Below are 10620 nucleotides of genomic sequence, written 5' to 3'. Positions count from 1 at the left end.
ATTCCATTAACGAAGTCAAAATCTTAACTTGCTGTATGGTTCGTTTTATTACATAATTTGTATTTCATGTTACCCCAATCTCGAAACGTATGGCATGACAACGAGCTACCTATGGGGACGATATATTCGGGGAGCCGGATATCCGGGGCTAGAATTCCTCATCCGTCGGCGTGTCATTGTTTACAGTCCGACGCAAGCTCCAACGCAAGTATTGAGTTGGAGCTTATATTTTTTATTTGCAGACAAGTCTAACGTTGCTATACTCGTTTTATCTATGCATATTATGTGTTTCAAGACTGTTCAAAGATCTCAACTGAAGGTCACCTTGTATGTATTTGCGTTCCTGGCCACACAAAATATATACTGCGTGCAGTTCCCGTTTTGTCCACCAGACGGCAGGGGTTGACTGACTGTGATTATTGGCGTTCGGGAATGTTTTTAATTTATAACTTTATTATATGAATAAAATCAATACTTTAAAAACAGTTTTTAGAGCATAACAAAAGTTTAACTCGTATGTATTCACATTCCTGGCCACAAAAAATACACTGCCTGCAGTTCTCGTTTTGTAGGCAAGCAGGCATTGACTGACTGAATTATATTCCACAAATATAATCAAAATCTCAACAGTTCAGCTTTTTTCGTTACATGGATTTTATTTCCTGTAACACCAATCTCTGAAACCTGTTGCATGACGACGAGCCACTTCTGGGGACGATATATCCGGGGCACCTGTGTAGCCGGATAACGGATAACCGGGGTTGGAATTTGTATTGAGTTGGAGCTTTTTTTTTATTTTCAGACGAGTCTTCTCATGTTTTCTACATATTATGTGTTTAAATACAGTTTTCTGTTTATAGATCTTAACCGAAGTTCAACTCGTATGAATTCGCTTTCCTGGCCTCAGAAATATATGCTGCAGTTCTCGTTCTGTCCACCAGAGAGCAGGAGTTAATCGACTGTGTGAACCAGAGCGTCTTGGATGTGCCACTCACTGAAGTTCTTATTGGAAAGACATTGTTAATACATATTCGGATTTATTTACATCTAACCACGATGGTAAAACCATTTCAGATTTTTTTTCCATCATCCTTATTTATCCGTTTTACAAGGCCAAGATGTTTTAGAGTCGTTAAAGCCTACATTCTTGATCCATTTCTCATTATATACAAGTTATTTCTGCCAGGGTATTTACTACCTTTTTTTGAAAGTGGTTTTGAAATGCGGTTGATATTTACAACCCCACTGGACTGTAGTCTACTGTGTCGCCAGGAGTTTTTTTTCCATCTGAAGCTAAGGGACTAAACGGTCTGTGCTGGAATGCCTGCGATGTTATCCAGACACATGTCATTATAGTTCCGAGCGTGCCGTAAAAGCAGATCCCTTCAAAAAACTCAGACTGCACTTCTGCGGCTTTCTGGCAGTGACCGTCACTCGCTCCTCCAGAGTTTCTCTTTCAGGACTCGCTGAGCGAGAGCGAGCTCAGAGGCCGGTGTTTATCCTCTCTGAAGGAGAAGAAAGAGGAGAGGAAGAACTGCCCTCAACCTCCGGGACGGTCGATGGAGCCGAGAGCGTTGGGACAGAGAGTTCTGCTGCCAGAGAGAGACACGCACACACACATACACCCGCGCACATGCACTCACACACACACTGTCTCTCACACACTCAGACACACACAAACTGTAACAAACACACACACACACACACACACACACACACACACACACACACACACACACACACACACACACACATACACACACACACACACACACACACACACACACACACACAAACAAACCCCAATCAGCAAGCCTCATTGTTTATGAGAAGTTGTTATTGTTGGGACGCGTTCAGAAACAAGAGACATGAACCCATGAGCAAGGCGTCCGAGGTGAAGAACGGTGAGGAGGAGGAGGAGGAGGAGGAGGAGGAGGAGGAGGAGGAAGAGGAGGATGGGAGGAGTGAAGAAAAAAAAAAAAGCTGAAAAATTCCTCTCATTCCCCACTGGTGTTTTTTCCTCTCTCTCTCTCTCTCTCTCTCTCTCTCTCTCTCTCTCTCTCTCTCTCTCTCTCTCTCTCTCTCTCCTGGCTCTCAGATGTGTGAGGAGGAGGTGAGGTAAGAGAAATATCTTGGAGAGGAAACTGAAAGCAAACGGAGAGAGGAAGAGGAGCGCATACTTCAGGGGGCCGCGTCAGCCGAGAGAGAGAACACACACAAACACACGCACACAGGCACACGCACACACACCGACTTATACACACTCAAACACACTGATCACACGCACACACCTCGACTTACAGACGCACACACGCACGCACGCATGCATGCGCACACACACACACACACACACACACACACACACACACACACACACACACACTCCCCATTCGCAGCCTTTGGTCCAGATAGAACGGACCCTCGTCTGTCCACTGACTGGTGCCTCAGATGTCAATCATGTTTCATTATGCATGCAGCAGACCCCGCCCACAGGCCTGAGCTCCTCCCCCTCTTAGCAGCCCCTCCCCCCCGAGGCTTCAGGCTTCAGAGAAGGGGTCCCCCAACAACACCCCCCATAGAGAAGGGGTCCCCCAACAACACCTCCCATAGAGGGGTCCCCCAACAACACCTCCCATAGAGAAGGGGTCCCCCAACACCACCCCCCATAGAGGGGTCCCCCACCAACACCTCCCATAGAGGGGTCCCCCACCAACACCCCCCATAGAGGGGTCCCCCAACAACACCCCCCATAGAGAAGGGGTCCCCCAACAACACCTCCCATAGAGGGGTCCCCCAACAACACCTCCCATAGAGGGGTCCCCCAACAACACCCCCCATAGAGGGGTCCCCCAACAACACCTCCCATAGAGAAGGGGTCCCCCAACAACACCTCCCATAGAGGGGTCCCCCAACAACACCTCCCATAGAGGGGTCCCACAGAGAGGTCCCCCAACAACACCCCCCATAGAGAAGGGGTCCCCCAACACCACCCCCCATAGAGGGGTCCCCCACCAACACCTCCCATAGAGGGGTCCCCCACCAACACCTCCCATAGAGAAGGGGTCCCCCACCAACACCTCCCATAGAGGGGTCCCACAGAGGGGTCCCCCAACAACACCCCCCATAGAGGGGTCCCCCAACAACACCTCCCATAGAGGGGTCCCCCACCAACACCCCCCATAGAGGGGTCCCCCAACAACACCTCCCATAGAGGGGTCCCCCAACAACACCTCCCATAGAGGGGTCCCCCACCAACACCTCCCATAGAGAAGGGGTCCCCCACCAACACCTCCCACAGAGGGGTCCCCCACCAACACCTCCCATAGAGGGGTCCCACAGAGGGGTCCCCCAACAACACATCCCACAGAGGGGTCCCCCAACAACACCTCCAACAGAGGGGTCCCCCAAAGGCGCGTTCTCCTGGCAGCTCCGTTCTCCTGACCGTTCCGTTCTCCTGGCCGCTCCGTTCTTCTGGCCGCTCCGTCCTCCTGGCCGCTCCGTTCTCCTGGCCGTTCCGTTCTTCTGGCCGCTCCGTTCTCCTGGCCGTTCCGTTCTCCTGGCCGCTCTGTTCTCCTGGCCGTTCTCCTGGCCGCTCCGTTCTCCTGGCCGCTCTGTTCTACTGGCCGTTCCGTTCTCCTGGCCGTTCCGTTCTCCTGGCCGCTCCGTTCTTCTGGCCGTTCCGTTCTTCTGGCCGCTCCGTTCTTCTAGCCGTTCCGTTCTCCTGGCCGTTCCGTTCTCCTGGCCGTTCCGTTCTCCTGGCCATTCTCCTGGCCGCTCCGTTCTCCTGGCCGTTCCGTTCTTCTGGCCGCTCCGTTCTTCTGGCCGTTCCGTTCTTCTGGCCGCTCCGTTCTCCTGGCCACTCCGTTCTTCTGGCCGCTCTGTTCTTCGGGCCGCTCCGTTCTCCTGGCCGCTCTGTTCTCCTGGCCGCTCCGTTCTCCTGGCCGTTCCGTTCTTCTGGCCGCTCCGTTCTCCTGGCCGTTCCGTTCTCCTGGCCGCTCCGTTCTCCTGGCCGTTCCGTTCTTCTGGCCGCTCCGTTCTCCTGGCCGTTCCGCTCTCCTGGCCGTTCCGTTCTCCTGGCCGCTCTGTTCTTCTGGCCGTTCCGTTCTCCTGGCCGTTCCGTTCTCCTGGCCGTTCCGTTCTCCTGGCCGCTCTGTTCTTCTGGCCGCTCCGTTCTCCTGGCCGCTCGTGCTCCGCTAATTGAAGGCAGAAAACCTCTCCGTGGTTCAGAGTTATATTTGAAATGAAGTTATAGGGGCCGTATAGTTTGAGGTTGATTTTTTTCTTCCATTCTCATCTTCGTCTTCGACTGGACGTACGTCCCGGAGTTTAAACTAACTGCTAATGCCGCTGACACACAACCGTAAACCATTCTCAGTAGGAGGGTTTTGAAATACTGCTGTGTGTGTGTGTCTGTGTGTGTGTGTGTGAGTGTGTGTGTGTGTGTGTGTGTGTGTGTGTGTGTGTGTGTGTGTGTGTGTGTGTGTGTGTGTGTGTGTGTGTGTGTGTGTGAAACGGAGAGGAGGGTGAAGCCTCTTCTCTTCAGGACACCGTAACCCCTCAGAGAAAATGTCCTGTTTTGAATCTGTGATTGGAGATTCTGATCCTCGTTTTGACCGAGGAACGAACACCAAAAGGCTGGAGGTCGTGGTTCCCACGACGTCGCTCAGCCAGAGGGAGTAGGAACGCATATCAGACTGGGATGGTCAGGACAGAGAGCGAGTGGTTTGTCAGGCTTCGAGGGGTTAAGAGAAGAAAAGGAAAAAAGGCCCTAGTCCGTTTCTTCGCTGTTTTTTTTTCCATGGAAAGAAGCGCGGACCGGCCATCTTTCTTCATTTAGTTCAACGTTCCACTGGTTCAACGGAACCCAAACACTCAGAAACCACAGCGCAAAGTACAACTCAGGACCTTTGATTAACTGAACAACAACACAGGAACGCACGCACACTGACAGACACGCACACTCGCACACACGCACACTGACAGACACGCACACCAGCACACTGACAGACACGCACACACGCACACTGACAGAAACGCACACACGCACACTGACAGAAACGCACACACGCACGCACGCTTGCACACATGCACACGCAGACAGATACGCACACACATGCAGTCACACATGCACGCACATGCACAAACACACACAGACACACATGCACACACACACACAGACACACATGCACACACACAAACACTCACAACAAACACACACACACACACATACACAGACACACACACACACAAACACACACACACACGTCCGAGAGAGAGAGAGAGAGAGAGAGAGAAAGAGAGAGAGAGAGAGAGAGAGAGAGAGAGAGAGAGAGAGAGAGAGAGAGAGGATGAATGAAGGAGAATCCGACTCCCCTCTAACAGAGATTGATTGACAGTCCGCTGTTATCCATCCTCTCACCAGAACAGGATTGCCGCCTGGCAAAGTGTGCGGCTCGTCTGTCAATCAAATTATAGGCTACTGCAAGGTTTCCGATTTAAAATCCCGTTATGTTTGTTACGGAAAGAACCATTGGTAACAACAGAAGAATGTTGAGGCAGCTATTCAGCTGGTTCCATATCCTAATGCACACCACATCAGGAACAGGATGGATGGCGGTTCAGTGTTCAGAGCCCTGGGCCGTGGCTCACGTGGAGAGTGTGTTATCATTGAACACGAAAACCAACAGTGCACGCACACACACACACACACACACATACACTCATCGACCGACATGCACTCATCCAAACACACAGTCTTCACACACTCACAGCGACTTTAACACACACACACACACACACACACACACACACACACACACACACACACACACACACACACACACACACACACTCTTACCCACTCTCTCTCTCTGCTTGTTTTCCTCGGCGGACCGTACGGACGACCCTACGATATATGACTTGGCTCCTGCTAAGACTTCTGGGAAAGTCGTGGACTGTTGGACGAGTTGATGGAACCCAGGCTGTCCTCTCTGGCCTGCTCCCCCAGCGATGGCGTGAGTGTGTCTGTGTCTGTGTGTGTGTGTGTATGTTGGTGTGCACATGTGTTAGTCACTGTGTATGTGTGTGGGTGTAAGTAATTGAGTGTGTGTGTGTATGTGCTTGTAAGTCAGTGTGTCTGTGTGTGTGTGTTTGTGTGTGTGTGTGTGTGTGTGTGTGTGTGTGTGTGTGTGTGCTTGTAAGTCAGTGTGTGTGTGTGTGTGTGTGTGTGTGCTTGTAAGTCAATGTGTGTGTGTGTGTGTGTGTGAGTGTGTGTGTGTGTGTGTGTGTGTGTGTGTGTGTGTGTGTGTGTGTGTGTGTGTGCTTGTAAGTCAGTGTGTGTGTGTGTGTGTGTGTCTGTGTGTGTGTGTGTGTGTGTGTGTGTGTGTGTGTGCTTGTAAGTCAGTGTGTGTGTGTGTGTGTGTGTGTGTGTGTGTGTGTGTGTGTGTGTGTGTGTGCTTGTAAGTCAGTGTGTGTGTGTGTGTGTGTGTGTGTGTGTGTGTGTGTGGCTTATTAAGCAGATCCGTTGGGATGCGCCCCAGAACAGTGACAGCTTTACTGCGGCCTCGTGTGTTCAGTCCCCACCGTCCACATGTGGCCTCTGTCAGCGGACTCTGGTCGAGCGCTCTGCTCAGAGACACTCAGAGACCTGTACTCCTCTTCCTCCTCTTCCTCCTCTCTCCCCTGTACTCCTCTTCCTCTCTCTCTCCCCTGTACTCCTCCCACTCCTCTTCCTCCTCTTCCTCCTCTCTCTCCTCTCTCTCCCCTGTACTCCTCTTCCTCCTCCCACTCCTCTTCCTCCTCTTCCTCTCTCTCTCCCCTGTACTCCTCTTCCTCCTCCCACTCCTCTTCCTCCTCTCTCTCCCCTGTACTCCTCCCACTCCTCTTCCTCCTCTCTCTCCCCTGTACTCCTCCCACTCCTCTTCCTCCTCTTCCTCCTCTTCCTCCTCTCTCTCCTCTCTCTCCCCTGTACTCCTCTTCCTCCTCCCACTCCTCTTCCTCCTCTTCCTCCTCTCTCTCCCCTGTACTCCTCCCACTCCTCTTCCTCCTCTTCCTCCTCTCTCTCCCCTGTACTGCTCTTCCTCCTCTTCCTCCTCTTCCTCCTCTTCCTCCTCTTCCTCCTCTCTCTCCCCTGTACTGCTCTTCCTCCTCTTCCTCCTCTTCCTCCTCTTCCTCCTCTTCCTCCTCTCTCTCCCCTCCCACTCCTCTTCCTCCTCTTCCTCCTCTTCCTCCTCTTCCTCCTCTTCCTCCTCTTCCTCCTCTCTCTCCCCTGTACTGCTCTTCCTCCTCTTCCTCCTCTTCCTCCTCTTCCTCCTTTTCCTCCTCTCTCTCCTCTCACTCCTCCCACTCCTCTTCCTCCTCTCTCTCTTCTTCCTCCTCTTCCTCCTCTCTCTCCTCTCACTATCCTGTACTCCTCTTCCTCCTCTTCCTCCTCTCTCTCTCCTCCCACTCCTCTTCCTCCTCTTCCTCCTCCCTCTCCCCTCCCACTCCTCTTCCTCTCTAAATGCATAGTGTCACTCTGTGAGGCCGGTCCAATCAGAGCCCGGGGTTCAACCCTCAGACAGGTCAAACAGTCTTCAGCGCCGTCGTTAGCCAATCACAGGCTGAGGTGCTGTTTGATGGACAGCCCCCCCCCCCGCCCCCTCCTCGTTACTGGCTATCAGACCCCAGAGAGACGGTCCAACAGAGTGCCTGTTCTTCAGGTTACTCTTCCCTGTGGTACCATGCTCCCTCCTCTTCTCATCATACTAAACATCAGTGAACATGTTTAAGGCTAAACTACCAACTGGTTGGAGACGAGGTCAGACTGCATCTGGTCTCAAACCATTAGAGACCAGAGGCTCCAGAATACTGGATCCTCATTCATATATATCTGTATATATATGTATGGGGGGGGGGTGATGTCATCCCGGGTCTGGTTAGGAGCCGGTCTTGGCGCGGGCCCTGGGGCCCGCTGCGGTGACAGTAACCGCGAGGCCTTCAGACCGAAAACGGGAAGTAGCAGCGAGCGAGAGCCATGGAAACGGGAGCTGTTGGTGCGCTGGGGCGGGTGATTCAGAACGTCTTTGGGTGCGTGTGTGTGTGTGTGTGTGTTTGTGTGTGTGTGGTGCGTGTGCATTTCATAACGTGTGATTGTGTGCGTGTGTGTGTGTTTGTGTGTTTGTCTGTGTGTGCACGTGTGTTAATGGGGTTGTGCGTGTTTGTGGGTGTGTGTGCTTGTGCGTCCATGTGTGTGCGTATATGTGTGTGTGTGTGTGTGGTTGTGTATGCGTGGGCGTCCCTGTGGTTGTGTGTGTGTGTGTGCTTCCGAGCGTAGTGTGTGTGGTTGTGTATGTGTGCGCGTCCCTGTGGTTGTGTGTGTGTGTGTGTGTGTGTGTGCGTGCGTGCGTGCGTGCGTGCGTGCGTGTGTGTGAGTGTGTGGTGGTGTGCAGCTCGGTCACAGTGAAAGCTTTTCTATTCCGTGTTCAGTTTCTTCGCTGAAGCGAGCTTAAACGACCGAGCTTCTTAAGTGTGTGTATGTTTGCAGATTTGTGCATAGCCTTTATGTGTGCGTGTGTTGGTGAGTGCGTGAGTGTGTGTTTTCTGTGTGTGTGTGTTCTGTGGTCGGAAAAGTACTGGCTGTTTTACATTGCTCGCGCTCTGGTTATCCCAGAGCCCCCCCCCCCCCCCCCCCCAACACCCCCCCCCCCCCCCCCCCAGCGGCCCGTGGTTGCTGGATGAATCACCGGGCCGGGGGCCAGCTATCAGATGGTGCGGTCGGGGCCTCCTGGGGGGGGGGGTTGGGGGGGGAGGGGGGGGTAAGGTAGGAACACAGGAAAACCAAAGCCTCGTACTTGTGGCTGCGCTCTGACCCCGACTCACAGCCCCCGTCTCCCCCGGCGTGGGACGTCCCACCTGCGGCCGCCGGTCGCAGCGACGGCGGGAGCGTCTCGCGTTGCGTCCGCGTGCGTGGAGCTGGTCCGAGGTGGGGCTGGTCCGAGGTGGGGCTGGTCCGAGGTGGGGCTGGGTGTGTGTTGAGCTGGAGGTGGGGCTGGTCCGAGGTGGGGCTGGTCCGAGGTGGGGCTGGTCCGAGGTGGGGCTGGTCCGAGGTGGGGCTGGGTGTGTGTTGAGCTGGTCCGAGGTGGGGCTGGGTGTGTGTTGAGCTGGTCCGAGGTGGGGCTGGGTGTGTGTGGAGCTGGTCTGAGGTGGAGCTGGTCTGAGGTGGGGCTGGTCTGAGGTGGGGCTGGGTGTGTGTGGAGCTGGTCTGAGGTGGAGCTGGTCTGAGGTGGGGCTGGTCCGAGGTGGGGCTGGGTGTGTGTGCAGTGTTGAGGTCGTTTTGTGCGGCTCAAACAGGAGCCAACTGTTAGCTTGGTTGTGTTGCATTAGCTTGTGGTTCCTTACCTGTGCTGTGTTCCGATATCCCTACTTCCCATACTTACTATTCCTAGTTTGAGTACGTAGGGCGTTCCAATTAAGATCGGGGCGAAATGAAGTGTACTGAAAGGACCCGGAAGGTGTACTCAAAACGGTCTGACCGCTGAGTGTGGATCGATGTACACTTTTCGTACTCAACGGCAGCCATCTTAGCTACGTAGCGGAAGAGGCGGAGCCAGGCTGAGCCAACATCGCTGCATTTTCCACATAGCCTGCATTAATGGAGTCATTTTGTAGTTTTGAAAGCTTTTATAGCTTTTTATAGCTGCTAGGCGTAAAGAGTTCACCGTTCAAAGTGGGATGTTTATGCGGGGGAGGAACCGCGGCGGCAGTCGTGATCGTAATTTCCGGTTGGTGCACCACGGAGTATTCGACTTGGAACAACACTGACATCTGAAAATTAGCGCACTTAGTGAGTGCGGATAGTGACCTACGTTTGAGTGTACTCATGGAAGTATGGATACATGGACACAGCACTGGCGTGGCTAAAGTGTAGCATTAGCTTTAACGCACGCTTTAGCAGGCTAAGCCTCACGCTTCGCTGATATTCTGCTGTGATTTCCGTTTCTGCGAGTCTTGCAGATTGGTTCTTTACTCTTTGCTGTAGTGAAGCCTCCTTTGTATACTGACCCTGTGTGACTGAAAGTAAAACCCCTCCCGCATGGCTTCTGAAGAGGGTACGCCATGAGCTCACGTTAGTGACAGCTTATAGAATGTACAGTCTCCACTGGGAGCCCGCCCGGCGCGGAGGTATATATATAATATAATATCTACGTTCAGCCCAACCCGATAAACGGCCTTAAACGCACGACTCCACGGGCCACTTAAGGGGTACGGTTTCAGCTCGGCGCTCGCTCAGAGGAACACGCACGTTTCCTCCGATGTTATCCACTCGTATTTATTACAACATTTATTGTGGTAACCGCGGATAATATTAGGAGGGTAGGGGACGGTTGTAACAGTGCTCTCATAACACAGATTAAGTGCTCTGGTGATGATGGGGGGGGGGGGGGGGGGGGCATTTTGAGCATTTCAGAGGGGTAAGTAAAGGGGAGCCAAGAAGGACCGAGGAATGGCGGCCTCTGGTTACAGGGGGAGGGGGGGCTGCGCCGTCGAGGGGGGCAGGGGGAGAAGAAGAAGATGAAAAAGAGGGAGAAAAATATTCTTCCCTTCCGCAATTTGTTGGTGTGATGTGAGTAGGTTCAGCTC

The sequence above is a fragment of the Gadus morhua genome, chromosome 17 (assembly GCF_902167405.1).
Source record: "Gadus morhua chromosome 17, gadMor3.0, whole genome shotgun sequence".
Taxonomy (NCBI): domain Eukaryota; kingdom Metazoa; phylum Chordata; class Actinopteri; order Gadiformes; family Gadidae; genus Gadus; species Gadus morhua.
The sequence above is the reverse complement of the archived record's forward strand: the minus strand, read 5'-3'. Positions refer to the sequence as shown.